We start from the raw sequence: 20066 nt of genomic DNA on the forward strand, positions 1-20066 counted from the left end.
CTGAGACCATGCGAACCAGTAACTCTGCCGCTAAGACCATGCGAACCGGCGACTGCCACTGAGACCATGCGAACCTGCGACTGCTACTGAGACGATGCGAACCGGTGACTGCCACCGAGACCATGCGAACCGGCGACTCTGTCGCTGAGACCATAGGAACCAGTAACTCTGCCGCTGAGACCATGTGAAGCAGTAACTTTGTCGCTGAGACCATGTGAACCAGTAACTCTGCCTCTGAGACCATGCGAACCAGTAACTCTGCCGCTAAGACCATGCGAACCGGCGACTGCCACTGAGACCATGCGAACCTGCGACTGCTACTGAGACCATGCGAACCGGCGACTGCCATCGAGACCATGCGAACCGGCGACTGTGTCGCTGAGAGACCATGTGAACCGGTGACTCTGTCGCTGAGACCATGTGAACCAGTAACTCTGCCGCTGAGACCATGTGAAGCAGTAACTTTGTCGCTGAGACCATGTGAACCAGTAACTCTGCCGCTAAGACCATGCGAACCGGCGACTGCCACCGAGACCATGCGAACCGGCGACTGTGTCGCTGAGAGACCATGTGAACCGGTGACTCTGTCGCTGAGACCATGTGAACCAGTAACTCTGCCGCTGAGACCATGTGAAGCAGTAACTTTGTCGCTGAGACCATGTGAACCAGTATCTCTGCCTCTGAGACCATGCGAACCAGTAACTCTGCCGCTAAGACCATGCGAACCGGCGACTGCCACTGAGACCATGCGAACCTGCGACTGCTACTGAGACCATGCGAACCGGTGACTGCCACCGAGACCATGCGAACCGGCGACTGTGTCGCTGAGAGACCATGTGAACCGGTGACTCTGTCGCTGAGACCATGTGAACCAGTAACTCTGCCGCTGAGACCATGTGAAGCAGTAACTTTGTCGCTGAGACCATGTGAACCAGTAACTCTGCCTCTGAGACCATGCGAACCAGTAACTCTGCCGCTAAGACCATGCGAACCGGCGACTGCCACTGAGACCATGCGAACCTGCGACTGCTACTGAGACGATGCGAACCGGTGACTGCCACCGAGACCATGCGAACCGGCGACTCTGTCGCTGAGACCATGTGAACCAGTAACTCTGCCGCTGAGACCATGTGAAGCAGTAACTTTGTCGCTGAGACCATGTGAACCAGTAACTCTGCCTCTGAGACCATGCGAACCAGTAACTCTGCCGCTAAGACCATGCGAACCGGCGACTGCCACTGAGACCATGCGAACCTGCGACTGCTACTGAGACCATGCGAACCGGCGACTGCCACCGAGACCATGCGAACCGGCGACTCTGTCGCTGAGACCATGTGAACCAGTAACTCTGCCGCTGAGACCATGTGAACCAGTAACTTTGTCGCTGAGACCATGTGAACCAGTAACTCTGCCGCTAAGACCATGCGAACCGGCGACTGCCACTGAGACCATGCGAACCTGCGACTGCTACTGAGACCATGCGAACCGGCGACTGCCACCGAGACCATGCGAACCGGCGACTGTGTCGCTGAGAGACCATGTGAACCGGTGACTCTGTCGCTGAGACCATGTGAACCAGTAACTCTGCCGCTGAGACCATGTGAAGCAGTAACTTTGTCGCTGAGACCATGTGAACCAGTAACTCTGCCTCTGAGACCATGCGAACCAGTAACTCTGCCGCTAAGACCATGCGAACCGGCAACTGCCACTGAGACCATGCGAACCTGCGACTGCTACTGAGACCATGCGAACCGGCGACTGCCACCGAGACCATGCGAACCGGCGACTGTGTCGCTGAGAGACCATGTGAACCGGTGACTCTGTCGCTGACACCATGTGAACCAGTAACTCTGCCGCTGAGACCATGTGAAGCAGTAACTTTGTCGCTGAGACCATGTGAACCAGTAACTCTGCCTCTGAGACCATGCGAACCAGTAACTCTGCCGCTAAGACCATGCGAACCGGCGACTGCCACTGAGACCATGCGAACCTGCGACTGCTACTGAGACCATGCGAACCGGTGACTGCCACCGAGACCATGCGAACCGGCGACTGTGTCGCTGAGAGACCATGTGAACCGGTGACTCTGTCGCTGACACCATGTGAACCAGTAACTCTGCCGCTGAGACCATGTGAAGCAGTAACTTTGTCGCTGAGACCATGTGAACCAGTAACTCTGCCTACGAGACCATGCGAACCAGTAACTCTGCCGCTAAGACCATGCGAACCGGCGACTGCCACTGAGACCATGCGAACCTGCGACTGCTACTGAGACCATGCGAACCGGCGACTGCCACCGAGACCATGCGAACCGGCGACTGTGTCGCTGAGAGACCATGTGAACCGGTGACTCTGTCGCTGACACCATGTGAACCAGTAACTCTGCCGCTGAGACCATGTGAACCAGTAACTTTGTCGCTGAGACCATGTGAACCAGTAACTCTGCCTACGAGACCATGTGAACCAGTAACTCTGCCGCTAAGACCATGCGAACCGGCGACTGCCACTGAGACCATGCGAACCGGCGACTGCCACTGAGACCATGCGAACCTGCGACTGCTACTGAGACCATGCGAACCGGCGACTGCCACCGAGACCATGCGAACCGGCGACTGTGTCGCTGAGAGACCATGTGAACCGGTGACTCTGTCGCTGAGACCATGTGAACCAGTAACTCTGCCGCTGAGACCATGTGAACCAGTAACTTTGTCGCTGAGACCATGTGAACCAGTAACTCTGCCGCTAAGACCATGCGAACCGGCGACTGCCACTGAGACCATGCGAACCTGCGACTGCTACTGAGACCATGCGAACCGGCGACTGCCACCGAGACCATGCGAACCGGCGACTGTGTCGCTGAGAGACCATGTGAACCGGTGACTCTGTCGCTGAGACCATGTGAACCAGTAACTCTGCCGCTGAGACCATGTGAAGCAGTAACTTTGTCGCTGAGACCATGTGAACCAGTAACTCTGCCTCTGAGACCATGCGAACCAGTAACTCTGCCGCTAAGACCATGCGAACCGGCGACTGCCACTGAGACCATGCGAACCTGCGACTGCTACTGAGACCATGCGAACCGGCGACTGCCACCGAGACCATGCGAACCGGCGACTGTGTCGCTGAGAGACCATGTGAACCGGTGACTCTGTCGCTGACACCATGTGAACCAGTAACTCTGCCGCTGAGACCATGTGAAGCAGTAACTTTGTCGCTGAGACCATGTGAACCAGTAACTCTGCCTCTGAGACCATGCGAACCAGTAACTCTGCCGCTAAGACCATGCGAACCGGCGACTGCCACTGAGACCATGCGAACCTGCGACTGCTACTGAGACCATGCGAACCGGTGACTGCCACCGAGACCATGCGAACCGGCGACTGTGTCGCTGAGAGACCATGTGAACCGGTGACTCTGTCGCTGACACCATGTGAACCAGTAACTCTGCCGCTGAGACCATGTGAAGCAGTAACTTTGTCGCTGAGACCATGTGAACCAGTAACTCTGCCTACGAGACCATGCGAACCAGTAACTCTGCCGCTAAGACCATGCGAACCGGCGACTGCCACTGAGACCATGCGAACCTGCGACTGCTACTGAGACCATGCGAACCGGCGACTGCCACCGAGACCATGCGAACCGGCGACTGTGTCGCTGAGAGACCATGTGAACCGGTGACTCTGTCGCTGACACCATGTGAACCAGTAACTCTGTCGCTGAGACCATGTGAACCAGTAACTTTGTCGCTGAGACCATGTGAACCAGTAACTCTGCCTACGAGACCATGTGAACCAGTAACTCTGCCGCTAAGACCATGCGAACCGGCGACTGCCACTGAGACCATGCGAACCTGCGACTGCTACTGAGACCATGCGAACCGGCGACTGCCACCGAGACCATGCGAACCGGCGACTGTGTCGCTGAGAGACCATGTGAACCGGTGACTCTGTCGCTGAGACCATGTGAACCAGTAACTCTGCCGCTGAGACCATGTGAAGCAGTAACTTTGTCGCTGAGACCATGTGAACCAGTAACTCTGCCTCTGAGACCATGCGAACCAGTAACTCTGCCGCTAAGACCATGCGAACCGGCGACTGCCACTGAGACCATGCGAACCTGCGACTGCTACTGAGACCATGCGAACCGGCGACTGCCACCGAGACCATGCGAACCGGCGACTGTGTCGCTGAGAGACCATGTGAACCGGTGACTCTGTCGCTGAGACCATGTGAACCAGTAACTCTGCCGCTGAGACCATGTGAAGCAGTAACTTTGTCGCTGAGACCATGTGAACCAGTAACTCTGCCTCTGAGACCATGCGAACCAGTAACTCTGCCGCTAAGACCATGCGAACCGGCGACTGCCACTGAGACCATGCGAACCTGCGACTGCTACTGAGACCATGCGAACCGGCGACTGCCACCGAGACCATGCGAACCGGCGACTGTGTCGCTGAGAGACCATGTGAACCGGTGACTCTGTCGCTGACACCATGTGAACCAGTAACTCTGCCGCTGAGACCATGTGAACCAGTAACTTTGTCGCTGAGACCATGTGAACCAGTAACTCTGCCTACGAGACCATGCGAACCAGTAACTCTGCCGCTAAGACCATGCGAACCGGCGACTGCCACTGAGACCATGCGAACCTGCGACTGCTACTGAGACCATGCGAACCGGCGACTGCCACCGAGACCATGCGAACCGGCGACTGTGTCGCTGAGAGACCATGTGAACCGGTGACTCTGTCGCTGAGACCATGTGAACCAGTAACTCTGCCGCTGAGACCATGTGAAGCAGTAACTTTGTCGCTGAGACCATGTGAACCAGTAACTCTGCCTCTGAGACCATGCGAACCAGTAACTCTGCCGCTAAGACCATGCGAACCGGCGACTGCCACTGAGACCATGCGAACCTGCGACTGCTACTGAGACCATGCGAACCGGCGACTGCCACCGAGACCATGCGAACCGGCGACTGTGTCGCTGAGAGACCATGTGAACCGGTGACTCTGTCGCTGACACCATGTGAACCAGTAACTCTGCCGCTGAGACCATGTGAAGCAGTAACTTTGTCGCTGAGACCATGTGAACCAGTAACTCTGCCTACGAGACCATGCGAACCAGTAACTCTGCCGGTAAGACCATGCGAACCGGCGACTGCCACTGAGACCATGCGAACCTGCGACTGCTACTGAGACCATGCGAACCGGCGACTGCCACCGAGACCATGCGAACCGGCGACTGTGTCGCTGAGAGACCATGTGAACCGGTGACTCTGTCGCTGAGACCATGTGAACCAGTAACTCTGCCGCTGAGACCATGTGAAGCAGTAACTTTGTCGCTGAGACCATGTGAACCAGTAACTCTGCCTCTGAGACCATGCGAACCAGTAACTCTGCCGCTAAGACCATGCGAACCGGCGACTGCCACTGAGACCATGCGAACCTGCGACTGCTACTGAGACCATGCGAACCGGCGACTGCCACCGAGACCATGCGAACCGGCGACTGTGTCGCTGAGAGACCATGTGAACCGGTGACTCTGTCGCTGAGACCATGTGAACCAGTAACTCTGCCGCTGAGACCATGTGAAGCAGTAACTTTGTCGCTGAGACCATGTGAACCAGTAACTCTGCCTCTGAGACCATGCGAACCAGTAACTCTGCCGCTAAGACCATGCGAACCGGCGACTGCCACTGAGACCATGCGAACCTGCGACTGCTACTGAGACCATGCGAACCAGCGACTGCCACCGAGACCATGCGAACCGGCGACTGTGTCGCTGAGAGACCATGTGAACCGGTGACTCTGTCGCTGAGACCATGTGAAGCAGTAACTCTGCCGCTGAGACCATGTGAAGCAGTAACTTTGTCGCTGAGACCATGTGAACCAGTAACTCTGCCTCTTAGACCATGCGAACCAGTAACTCTGCCGCTAAGACCATGCGAACCGGCGACTGCCACTGAGACCATGCGAACCTGCGACTGCTACTGAGACCATGCGAACCGGCGACTGCCACCGAGACCATGCGAACCGGCGACTGTGTCGCTGAGAGACCATGTGAACCGGTGACTCTGTCGCTGACACCATGTGAACCAGTAACTCTGCCGCTGAGACCATGTGAAGCAGTAACTTTGTCGCTGAGACCATGTGAACCAGTAACTCTGCCTACGAGACCATGCGAACCAGTAACTCTGCCGCTAAGACCATGCGAACCGGCGACTGCCACTGAGACCATGCGAACCTGCGACTGCTACTGAGACCATGCGAACCGGCGACTGCCACCGAGACCATGCGAACCGGCGACTGTGTCGCTGAGAGACCATGTGAACCGGTGACTCTGTCGCTGAGACCATGTGAACCAGTAACTCTGCCGCTGAGACCATGTGAAGCAGTAACTTTGTCGCTGAGACCATGTGAACCAGTAACTCTGCCTCTGAGACCATGCGAACCAGTAACTCTGCCGCTAAGACCATGCGAACCGGCGACTGCCACTGAGACCATGCGAACCTGCGACTGCTACTGAGACCATGCGAACCGGCGACTGCCACCGAGACCATGCGAACCGGCGACTGTGTCGCTGAGAGACCATGTGAACCGGTGACTCTGTCGCTGAGACCATGTGAACCAGTAACTCTGCCGCTGAGACCATGTGAAGCAGTAACTTTGTCGCTGAGACCATGTGAACCAGTAACTCTGCCTCTGAGACCATGCGAACCAGTAACTCTGCCGCTAAGACCATGCGAACCGGCGACTGCCACTGAGACCATGCGAACCTGCGACTGCTACTGAGACCATGCGAACCAGCGACTGCCACCGAGACCATGCGAACCGGCGACTGTGTCGCTGAGAGACCATGTGAACCGGTGACTCTGTCGCTGAGACCATGTGAAGCAGTAACTCTGCCGCTGAGACCATGTGAAGCAGTAACTTTGTCGCTGAGACCATGTGAACCAGTAACTCTGCCTCTTAGACCATGCGAACCAGTAACTCTGCCGCTAAGACCATGCGAACCGGCGACTGCCACTGAGACCATGCGAACCTGCGACTGCTACTGAGACCATGCGAACCGGCGACTGCCACCGAGACCATGCGAACCGGCGACTGTGTCGCTGAGAGACCATGTGAACCGGTGACTCTGTCGCTGACACCATGTGAACCAGTAACTCTGCCGCTGAGACCATGTGAAGCAGTAACTTTGTCGCTGAGACCATGTGAACCAGTAACTCTGCCTACGAGACCATGCGAACCAGTAACTCTGCCGCTAAGACCATGCGAACCGGCGACTGTCACTGAGACCATGCGAACCTGCGACTGCTACTGAGACCATGCGAACCGGCGACTGCCACCGAGACCATGCGAACCGGTGACTGTGTCACTGAGAGACCATGTGAACCGGTGACTCTGTCGCTGAGACCATGTGAAGCAGTAACTCTGCCGCTGAGACCATGTGAAGCAGTAACTTTTGTCGCTGAGACCATGCGAACCAGTAACTCTGCCGCTAAGACCATGCGAATCGGCGACTGCCAGTGAGACCATGCGAACCTGCGACTGCTACTGAGACCATGCGAACCGGTGACTGCCACCGAGACCATGCGAACCGGCGACTGTGTCGCTGAGAGACCATGTGAACCGGTGACTCTGTCGCTGAGACCATGTGAACCAGTAACTCTGCCGCTGAGACCATGTGAACCAGTAACTTTGTTGCCGAGACCATGTGAACCAGTAACTCTGCCTACGAGACCATGCGAACCAGTAACTCTGCCGCTAAGACCATGCGAACCGGCGACTGCCACTGAGACCATGCGAACCTGCGACTGCTACTGAGACCATGCGAACCGGCGACTGCCACCGAGACCATGCGAACCGGCGACTGTGTCGCTGAGAGACCATGTGAACCGGTGACTCTGTCGCTGAGACCATGTGAACCAGTAACTCTGCCGCTGAGACCATGTGAACCAGTAACTTTGTCGCTGAGACCATGTGAACCAGTAACTCTGCCTCTTAGACCATATGAACCAGTAACTCTGCCGCTAAGACCATGCGAACCGGCGACTGCCACTGAGACCATGCGAACCTGCGACTGCTACTGAGACCATGCGAACCAGCGACTGCCACCGCGACCATGCGAACCGGCGACTGTGTCGCTGATCGACCATGTGAACCAGTAACTCTGCCGCTGAGACCATGTGAAGCAGTAACTTTGTCGCTGAGACCATGTGAACCAGTAACTCTGCCTCTGAGACCATGCGAACCAGTAACTCTGCCGCTAAGACCATGCGAACGGGCGACTGCCACTGAGACCATGCGAACCTGCGACTGCTACTGAGACCATGCGAACCGGCGACTGCCACCGAGACCATGCGAACCGGCGACTGTGTCGCTGAGAGACCATGTGAACCGGTGACTCTGTCGCTGAGACCATGTGAACCAGTAACTCTGCCGCTGAGACCATGTGAACCAGTAACTTTGTCGCTGAGACCATGTGAACCAGTAACTCTGCCTCTTAGACCATGCAAACCAGTAACTCTGCCGCTAAGACCATGCGAACCGGTGACTGCCACTGAGACCATGCGAACCTGCGACTGCTACTGAGACCATGCGAACCGGCGACTGCCACCGAGACCATGCGAACCGGCGACTGTGTTGCTGAGAGACCATGTGAACCGGTGACTCTGTCGCTGAGACCATGTGAAGCAGTAACTCTGCAGCTGAGACCATGTGAAGCAGTAACTTTGTCTCTGAGACCATGTGAACCAGTAACTCTGCCTCTTAGACCATGCGAACCGGCGACTGCCACTGAGACCATGCGAACCTGCGACTGCTACTGAGACCATGCGAACCGGTGACTGCCACCGAGACCATGCGAACCGGCGACTGTGTCGCTGAGAGACCATGTGAACCGGTGACTCTGTCGCTGAGACCATGTGAACCAGTAACTCTGCCGCTGAGACCATGTGAAGCAGTAACTTTGTCGCTGAGACCATGTGAACCAGTAACTCTGCCTCTGAGACCATGCGAACCAGTAACTCTGCCGCTAAGACCATGCGAACCGGCGACTGCCACTGAGACCATGCGAACCGGCGACTGCTACTGAGACCATGCGAACCGGCGACTGCCACCGAGACCATGCGAACCGGCGACTGCCACCGAGACCATGCGAACCGGCGACTGTGTCGCTGAGAGACCATGTGAACCGGTGACTCTGTCGCTGACACCATGTGAACCAGTAACTCTGCCGCTGAGACCATGTGAACCAGTAACTTTGTCGCTGAGACCATGTGAACCAGTAACTCTGCCTCTTAGACCATGCCAACCAGTAACTCTGCCGCTAAGACCATGCGAACCGGCAACTGCCACTGAGACCATGCAAACCTGCGACTGCTACTGAGACCATGCGAACCGGCGACTGCCACCGAGACCATGCGAACCGGCGACTTCCACCGAGACCATGCGAACGTGCGACTGCCACTGAGACTATGCGAACCTGCGACTGCTACTGAGACCATGCAAACCGGAGACTGCCACCGAGACCATGCGAACCGGCGACTGTGTTGCTGAGAGACCATGTGAACCGGTGACTCTTGCTGAGAGACCATGTGAACAATTTACATCATTTCATATGAAAAATACTATATAGTATCAGTTTCTTTAAATGAGATTAGAATTTAAAGTAAAAAAATTAATATTTCACCTGAAATTAATATATTATTAATGCGGGCTTATCAGGGATATTTAACCCATCATTTCAGGACTGTCAATAATTTTTCATTTTATCCAATGAGACTTGAAGTTTATTATTGTGATTGTGGTAATCTACATTTGAATGTCATTATAGTTATGTTTTAGAAGATAAAACTAATGTTAATTGCAAAATGAATGTCATTGAAAATAATGTTAATGTCATCGAAAGGCCTTGAAAATCTACCATTGCTTTTTTTGTTTGTTTGATGTGGTTCTCTCTGGGTCAGGATTTGCAAAACTATCGTAAAATTTTGAAGCAACCAAGTAGGTTGATAGTTATGTATACAGATAGCTTTCCCCTGAGATGCTTGTGTTGGTCTCTTGCATGCAATGTTTAGACTTACCCTTTCCGCCCCCTCCCCAGCAACAACAATTACAAATATCACAAAAGTTTTGTTAATCTAAAAAGTTACCATCAAGATGTAACCTCTCCTTGGATGGAGATGTGTGCAATGGTTGGTTTAAAAAAAAAAAAAAGATGATGTTTAGTATGATTGACTTGCATTAAGTCATGTATTTAAATATACATTTCATGTTTGTGTTTGTTGAAATGGAATACAGACAATGTTTTGTGTATCACTTTGTCCAGAATTAACAATTAAAGAATTTTTTAAAAAGCTTATCTTTTCAACTGGTGAACGGGGGCAAGTGGGTCCAGAGGTCATCCAGCTGTTCTTGGACTGTGGGGGTGTCTGTATTTTCAGAACCTGATGACACACAATACCAAATGTATTCATACATTATAAATACTCAATTGTGAATTAATATTTTATTATTCAAAGGAAGTAGTTAAGACAGCAGATTGTATTATCAGGCCATGTCTGTGTCCACTGTGATGGGGAAAAAAACAAACCCATACCTTGTAGACTGGAGAAGGAGTTGTGGGTGCGTTATCCATCATCCACAACCGGCTGGTTGACGGAGGTCTTTGAGGTACCCCATGGTCGGAAGTGGTTGGGCTAAGTGGGGCAGGATCTGCAAGGTCGAGACTTGTCCAACGCACTTTCTGAGCGGAATCTTGGAAGCAGTGGTCTTCCTCGTTTCACTTGGTTCTGCAATATACAATAGCCTGTACAACAATAACTCACAAAATAACACAATTGTAACAATAATATGCAATTGTATCTGATCTGAACTAAATTAATTTGCTAACTTAACTGTCCCTAGACCAGCATAAAAAGCTAAACTATACAAACTAAATACTCTACTATAAACCTAACCTATTCCTAACCTAACCTAAATATAAATGTGCAAAAAATATGAAAAGTTAGCTTAGTCTGTCTTGAAGATGCTGGACACAGGAAACCTGGAAAATCAGAAAATGCAGTGACTTCTATACTATATATTGAGGACCACATGCTGAAAAATCTGCATAATGACAACAAACAACAACATGGTGATGGCTTCTCTGGTTTTAGCCTACAAAATAAATAAATACAACATGTTAATGAGACAGCAATACTTAATTAGATGAGAGTTTGACCAAGCGTCAATTAATGAATGAACATTATTGTTACCAATTTTTTTTACTAGTTACTAGTTTTTGTACTAATAATCTATTTTCCCCCCATTCTCTGATTTAAAAATAAATAAATACACGAATAATACTAATAATATTGATTATCCCAAATACACCGTTCCTTCAAATATATTTGTATATCACTATACATTACATCACAGAACAGTGGTTGAAAGTTCTTTATAAATAATAATTTCAGTGTTTCTCAACATTACAGAAGCATTTTTTTAAATTTCTTACCTGAAAAGGTGAAGACAAACAACTGAATGCTGAAGGTCAATGAAGAACTGGATACTCAAGTCTCTTAGGTGAAGTAGTGTTTATCTAGAACAGGATGACAACCATGAGCATTGCAGCAATGTAACAATAATGTGTTATTAATGTTTTAAATAACTGAATTAATGTATCACTTATTCATAAAAATCAGTATGAAGCTGAATATAATAATTTGGATTAAATACACATATAGCACCTCTAGAAACATAGCAAAAATGTCAGCATATGTGCCCCTCTGCATCCTTTATAGATAATATACATTTTAACTTTCTTCATACATTTTTTACGTGTTTTATACATTTTTATAGCACCCATGGTCCTCAGGGGTCAAAAAGGACCTCATGACATTAGACTGGTTTTTAGGAAATGTAGAAAAAAAATATTACCAACTTTTTTTTCACCTTTTAAGGTAAAAAAAAAAAAAAATCATATTTCATTTTCATTTTTTTTTTCATTATTATTGGTCAATTTTATTCAAATATACAAATATCAAAACATAAGTTTCACTAAAAGTTGACATGACCTACTCTGTGCATTCCAATCAAGAATCATTTTTTTCCACTATTACTATTGAAAAAAGTATCCAGGGTTTTTTTTTTTAACTTTTTTCTCTCTTGAAATGGAGGCCTAATTTTGAATATTTGACTAAAATTGACCAATAATAAAGAAAAAATTATGAAAATGATATATCAATCAATCAATTTCTGGGACATGAGTTGCCTTAAATGATAAAATGATTAAAAAAAAAAAAGTTAGTAATATTTTTTTTCTACATGTCCTAAAAACAGTCTTGTGTCATGGGATCCTTTTTGACCCCTGAGGACCATGGGTATATAGTCGACAGGAGGACCACACAAGGGTTAAAAAAATAATAATGCTTAATTTATGAAAGTAGTTTATGTTAATAACAGTCTTTGACAAACACTCACCAGTAAATAAATGGTCAAGCTGTAAATCTGTGAGGTGAAAAACAGGATTAAAGCTTGTAAGAAGATGAATATGAATGGATAGGTTGATATTGACACCACAGCTCGGTAACACCATGGTAATAGGTAGGTAATAATCTGATAATAGTGGCGAATACTTTCAAAAGCATTCAGTGTAATAGTACCCAAATGCACCCTATACTAAATTTAAGCCATTAATGGCTATGTCTCTGGTATTACAAATACACCTTATTACATAATAACCTCTATTATCAAAATAGTACTGCAGTATTAATATCAGAAGAAAAGAGCAGCACCACTTGAGGCCACACACACACACACACACACACACACACACACACACACACACAGAGTACATTAATATTAGTCACAGGAACACATACTTCAGGTACCAGTTGACATGACAAATTGGAAAAAAGAAATGGTAATAGTTTTGGTAATAGTCTGCTAACAGTAGTGAGTAACATTGACATTGACACAATGTACATTTTAAATGGTGAAGTAAACTACCAGTTCATCATTACAGTACATTTTTACAGCCCTGACTCCATGGTTAAATGTATATCCCCATGATTATCTTTTCTTTTTAACCTCTCATTACCAAGTGACATGAGTTTCAGTTTAATATTATCCAAATACACCGAATGTTCAAATTTAGCCATTGATGAGTATGACATTGGTATTACTATTACACCTTATTACATAAGAATACCAAAACATGCTCACAAAAAACAGGACTACATTATCAAGAAGCTACCATCAAAATCCACATAGAATTAGCTGTATATCACAGTTAAACAAAAATTAGTCAGGCCAACATTATACACAAACCCTACATTAAAAATGGCATTTGGACAACATTAATCAAGGAAAATAGCATAAGCTAGCAATTTTTTAGCATTATTATATTATTATTAGCATAATGACCCCTTCCCAGATAGACACAAGACATAACACACAGCAATCATAAACTTTTGTGGCCTAGATTATCAACTCACAATGCATTATAGGCTGTCTGTCAGTAGGATCAAATCAGTCAAACCATGCAATGTACTCTTAGAATCAATAGTGTTTGCTAACACCAGACACATCTACTGTTATAACAGTTAGCATCATGGTAACTGTAACATGGAGTAACTGTGAAGATATTCTGCCTCGACGGACCATTTCTAAATTGCTTCGACATGATGCTAAAGCTAGCTCGCTAGAGAGCGCTAGCTCAGACCTAAGACCAGTAGCCGCGAATAAATTAGCAAAATAAAATGACAAACATCGTCCAAAAAAAACTCAAATAACTTGCAACTACATTTCACAAAATTTTCGACAGTATTTTAAAAGTTCAAATATGAAAATGCTGACATTATAAGGCACAATTGTAAAGGTAGTATGCTAGCGAAATATACAGCAAATAAAAACATGTCTTCTTACCTCAGACGAAAAGCCAGAGAGGCCGAGTCCAGCCAGCGGACAGGATTTACATCAAGCCAAAACAGATTCGCCCCATAACTGTGCTCCAATCCAGTGATTCCCAGCCGCTGTTCCGCGGCACACAAGTGTGCGAACATTTGTTAAACATGCTTCACCACGCATGGCATGGTCCAGGTCAGCCTCCTGACAGCAGACAGACTCAGGACACACCGACACCAGGTGCTGCCGACCCGCTCCGCCCCCCAGACGAGCTCCGGCTCCACATCCTTCTCTCTCCGGACCACCGCTCCAGTCTCTGATCAGAAAGTCTTCCAATGTTCATCAAACAACCGTTGTTGTTCTTTAGATGATGCCGCCGCTACCAGCTGTCAGCAGTAAACTGAAAAGGCACCCACGTGGAGGGCTGGAAAAGGACCAATCATAAGAGGCCCGGGGTCAGCCTTGGCCCCGCCCCCAATGTGTAAAATGTCCTCGCTCCGCGCTTGCAGAGCTCCACCGCGAGCGAGCACGGGGGGGGGGAATCTGCTTCACTCAGTTGCTGAATATGTGCGCGAAGATCAAAGAAGTGCGCGCGGCAGTTGAAATATGCGCGCGTGACACGAAATAAATGCGCGTGCAGATGTGTTATCGCTCTCGCTGCTTTTGACTCAAATATGACGCCATACTGCTCTAACTCAACAGACATGGCGTTTTTTCATAAAACATGAGAACTTATAACTTGACCATACATTGTCCAATCTGCCTCAAACTTGTCATGCACATAGACTGTATACAGGCCCGGCCCTAACCAATCTGGCGCCCTAGGCAAGATTTTAGGTGGCGCCAGTGTAGCGTATATACTCACAAGAAACCGAAGAGCTTTGTCTTTGACCTTTTTTTTTACTTAAAGAAAGCAAATTCACAATCAGAATAGTTAACAAGATACAAAATTATAAATAAATAAATACAAAAAATGAATATATGAAATACAATCATTTTTACATACAGTACATTCATAAATAGCCTACATAAAGTACAAGATCTAACTAAACACACAAAAAACAAATACAAATAAAACGTGTCAACAAGTTGCATAAAACAAAATAGAAATACAACATAAATAAGGCACTGCACAAAACAAGATATTAAAGAAACCAGTAATGACTTTAACAACTATATTACAAAAAAGGAGATCCTACTGCTGAGGTGGAGGCAACGGGAGGACCACTTGATGCTGCTGCATCACTGGTGGGTTGTGATGCTGAGGTGGAGGCAGCAGCGGTAGATGTGGTAGATGGCCCAGAGGGGATTTAGAAACTTCAACAAGGCATCTAAAGAGAGGAGTATGTGACACCATTGAGTATTACAGTCTAATTATAAAAACATATGATTCCAGGAATAAAATGAAATAAAATGAAATTATATCATATAATATAAATGAAAAACCAGATATATGTATGATGTTGACTGATATGCAAATTAGATTAGATTCAATTTATTGTCATCATTACAGTGAAATGCTGAATAGCAGAATGCAAAGTAGCAGTATAATATATCATACGAGAATGTTATGTTATGGTTATCTCTGACCGAATCACAGCAGTGCTGATATTCAAAACAGCATTCCCTCTCGTGTGATATTGCTTTATTAACATTAATGATGTGCACTTTAACAACTAGGCTTACAACTATAATATATAAAGGGGTGGAAAAGTGGGTAAACGTTAGCTAACCAGAAGGCAATAAAAATGCAAAGAAATGTAAACAACTGCTTAAAAGATCTTATATTTACAAATGTCCCAGAGGAATGTAGGGTGGGAGTACTGTAATTACCTACATTATTATTTTCCATAACAACTTAGCCCCCTCCACTGATGTTAAAACAGTTAACGCTAGCTATTTATTGATTAGCAATTAGCGAATCATGTAGCTTAATGTTAAAAGCCAGGTTACTATCACGTTCTGTAACAGACAAATTATTTCATGTAACGTTACCTCTGTCTTTGTCTCGTTTCTCCTCCTCTTCTTGTCTTTTTTTCTTCTCTGGGCACCGGACAGTTTGGGCAGTTTTCACATCTTGTGTTGATGTTTTCATATGGTGAAGTCCAAAAACAATCATGGAGGGCACGTGCTCATCAGCATGTAGGGAAGGGAGGGGGCGCACCGCGGGAGGGGGGTTTGGGTGGGGCGACATAATGTTGTAACATTACAAACATATTATATTATTTCTATTAAATAGGCTTTGCTTTGCATTTAAATTAACGTGGGATTATTTTTGTATTAAGAAATAATAGTACCAACTAGTTATAAAAAATAGTGAAAGTTACACTTTTTTTTTCTTTCCCATTTGTGGCGCTGGCGTGGCGCCTCCGGATGGACGGCGCCCTTAGCATTTGCCTATACGGCCTATGCCACGGGCCGGCTCTGACTGTATATGGTCATGAATGATGATGGTTCATCACTGACCAGTTCTACATAACAATATTTCATAAAGTCCCGCCCCTTTTGATTAGCCGCGCCCCCTTTATTAACTAATGAACCGTTTGTCCTAGATACTTGTTTGAGGTGTCTGTGAACTCAGGACAGAGTCCCTGTTTAACTGCTGATTTAAGCAACAAGAATGACGGTCCAGAGGCAAGCACACAATCAAAATTTCTTTAGAAATTTTTTAGTTTGAGTTACTGTTGCCTTTCTATCGTCTCCAACCAGTCTGACCGTCTCCTCTGACCTCTGACATCAACGAGGCATTTAGGCCCAGAGAACTGCTGCTCACTGGATATTTTCTCTTTTTCACACCATTCTCTGTAAACCCCAGAGATGGTTCCAATCCCAAAGATCAGCAGTTTGTGAAATACTCAGACCAGCCCCACTGGCTCTAAAAAACATGACACATTCAAAGCCACTTAAATTATGGAGTAAGACCGCTGTCAAAAAGATGTGTCCATGTTATAAGCATTCGTATTTGTAATGATAAACATTTGTGTGTAAATAAAAAAGTTGTACCCAAAATTCTGCTGTCACACACATGAGTCTGATAAATTATTAGGGTTAGGATTGTTTTTATGTGAGTATGAATCTAAAAGCTGTGAGTGCAAAGTCTTGTGAATACAACTCTAATTTCTACGACTACGAGTCTTCACTGTGAACACAAATTCAAGTTTGTGGGTACGAGTCGAAAAACAGTTGAAATGACGTCACAGGCAGGTCACAGGCAGGTCACAGGGGAAAGCAATCGAACCCCGAAAAATGCGCCGAAGGATGGCTGACAACATGGACACCGTCGGGGAAGCATCATCATCATCATCACAGGTAAAGTAAATAACACATCCAACATTTATTTATTTTTATTTAGTTGTTTATTTCATGAAATTGTACTGTTTTAAATAATATGAAGTTTATGGACAGGGACACTCTTGGGAAACAGCTACGTGGATCTTACTTTGCAGGGATAAAAGACACTCCACAATTTCAGCTGGGATGTTCTGGAGGCAGCCGTCACAATGAATGTTTCTTGATTTACAATGTATTGTAAATAGTCCAAATTCAAGTGTGGTTGATTCAACACATCTGTAATCCTTGATTTCAGACGTTCCAATAACCAAGCAGCTACTGGTCCCTGTAAACAACAAGTTTGATGCATTAGGCTAAATGCCACTGTTAACATAGTCATTTACCAACATACAGTACTCTATCCCACATAGGCTGGACAGACATAAAAAATAATTTTGTATTTTTAGCAAAATAATGTATGCCAATCATTAGCATGCAAGTTAATACAACAAATATCAATTATTAAATTATTAATTAATATTACTAGTCTGGACCCATGCAAACCACACTTGTGTGTCTGATCTCAGATATACACGTATATAATAAATAAATTCTGGATTGATAGTAAACTGCTGTCAGGACTCTGACTAATTCTATTGTTTGGTTACACAAGCAGTAACTGACATGTGGTTAGCTTGTAAGCTAAAGCAGAATGTCTTAACGTCCATAAACTTCATATTATTTAAAACAGTACAACTTCATGAAATAAACAACTAAATAAAAATAAATAAATGTTGGATGTGTTATTTACTTTACCTGTGATGATGATGATGATGCTTCCCCGACGGTGTCCATGTTGTCAGCCATCCTTCGGCGCATTTTTCGGGGTTCGATTGTTTTCCCCTGTGACCTGCCTGTGACCTGCCTGTGACGTCATTTCAACAGTTTTTCGACTCGTACCCACAAACTTGAATTCGTGTTCACAGTGAAGACTCGTAGTCGTAGAAATTAGAGTTGTATTCACAAGACTTTGCACTCACAGCTTTTAGATTCATACTCACATAAAAACAATCCTAACCCTAATAATTTATCAGACTCATGTGTGTGACAGCAGAATTTTGGGTACAACTTTTTTATTTACACACAAATGTTTATCATTACAAATACGAATGCTTATAACATGGACACATCTTTTTGACAGCGGTCTTACTCCATATTAAATCACCTTTCTTCCACATTCTGATACTCACTTTGAACTTCAGCAGCAGCTCGTCTCAACGATGGCTACATAACTAAATGCATTGAGTTGCTGCCATGTGATATTTGCATTAATGAGCAGTTGAACAGGTGTACAAAATGAAGTGGCAAGTAGTTTATATGGAAGAGGGTCAAAGGTCAAGGTGCTTCGTTATGACACATACTGCATGTGATAGTACGTACATTGTAAGCTGCAGTATGTCCGCCTTTTATTCTCCTGATCTGATCCATGGAACTGTAATGTATCTCACTAAATAAAGGATTGTTTAACCTCACCTAAAGTAAGCAATTAGTACACTGCAAAAAAGGTGTGTCTAAAAACAAGATAAAGACAGTAAATCTGAGGGAAATGATCTTGCTGCATTGACAGATAATTTCACTTGACAAGATTTCTTAAATTAAGATTAAATCTAGATATAAGCATGTTGAATGCTTAAAATAAGAAATTAACTTAATTTAAGATAATTTAAGAAAAATTATCTAGCACTTCTAAATCTATAGTTGTTTTTTTAATCTTGCTAAGAAACAAATAATTTGCAGTGCACTCTGCTCTGGCCAGTTCATCGCTGCTTGCAACTTTAATTTATCTTGTTTTAAGAGTTAATTTCTTATTTTAAGCGTTCGACATGCTTATTTCTAGATTTAATAATCTTAATTTAAGAAATCTTGTCAAGTGAAATTATCTGTCCATGCAGCAAGATCATTTCCCTCAGATTTACTGTCTTTATCTTGTTTTTAGACACACCTTTTTTACAGTGTGAGAGTAATGTTATATAAGCATAACAAAAAAATCATTAAAAAGTGATCAAAGTAATCATGGAGTGGAATGAAGAAAATATCTAATGCAGACCTCATCTGATGCATGCCATTATGTAAATCTATGCTGACAAAGTATACCTTGAAAAGATGTCAGCAGGTTGTGACGCCCTCAGGTCCTCTGGCTGGCTCACCAGAGGTGATGACCATGGCACTAAAGCTTGCTTCAACACAGGCATTAGTTGAGGCCCAGGGACCTGCTAAGAGGCTGTATAACGGAGAGACCTAAACAAGACTTATGCTATAAGCACAAGTGTTACGTATGCAGAGGGCCGGTCCCCTGAGTGTTATAAAAAATGAGCAGTGTATTATCAAAATAACTGCAAATAAAGGGACTTTACAGGTTGTAATGTATTCTCTTCTCTGGCCGTAGTCAGCACTCTTAATGTTGCATTTTATACGGTCGGCAGTTTATTCAAAGCTTTGTTAGAGCAGAAAAAAGACTATTAGTTGAGCCTGGTGGAGTTGAAAGCATGCAAAAGTTATTCAGTGACTCACCGTGAGAGAACTGCCTATTTCTAAGAGAGTTTAGGGATAAAAATTCAGATCAGGATCAAAAACTCTGACAGAACAGTGACATTAAACGCTGCATTGTACAAAGCACTGCTACAGCTCATAAGTCTGTTTCTGAGCATGAAAGTGAACTAACTCCCCATGTAATAAACCCTTTTTTTTTTAGCAATTTTACTCACAGTCAACTGACTCACACATACTGAGAATACTCCTAACCAACCACAATGTGACGCACATAACAGTGCAACAGCACACAACACGGTACAGTAGAGTGGTATTGGTCATCTGGTATCATTTGATTTAAGATGAAATGAGAA

General features: G+C 46.0%; 1 long non-coding RNA gene across 1 annotated transcript; it reads right to left on the reverse strand.

Moving 5' to 3' along the window:
* Window positions 1–9659: 9659 nt before the first annotated feature.
* On the reverse strand, window positions 9660–14205 carry LOC131978182 (uncharacterized). Its single transcript, XR_009394940.1, has 5 exons — window positions 13915–14205; window positions 12469–12495; window positions 11504–11587; window positions 10604–11050; window positions 9660–10451 (listed from the first exon to the last, which is right to left on the reverse strand). It is a non-coding gene; the product is annotated as an uncharacterized LOC131978182 (long non-coding RNA).
* Between the last annotated feature and the right edge of the window lie 5861 nt (window positions 14206–20066).

The sequence above is a fragment of the Centropristis striata genome, chromosome 9, assembly GCF_030273125.1.
Source record: "Centropristis striata isolate RG_2023a ecotype Rhode Island chromosome 9, C.striata_1.0, whole genome shotgun sequence".
Taxonomy (NCBI): Eukaryota; Metazoa; Chordata; class Actinopteri; order Perciformes; family Serranidae; genus Centropristis; species Centropristis striata.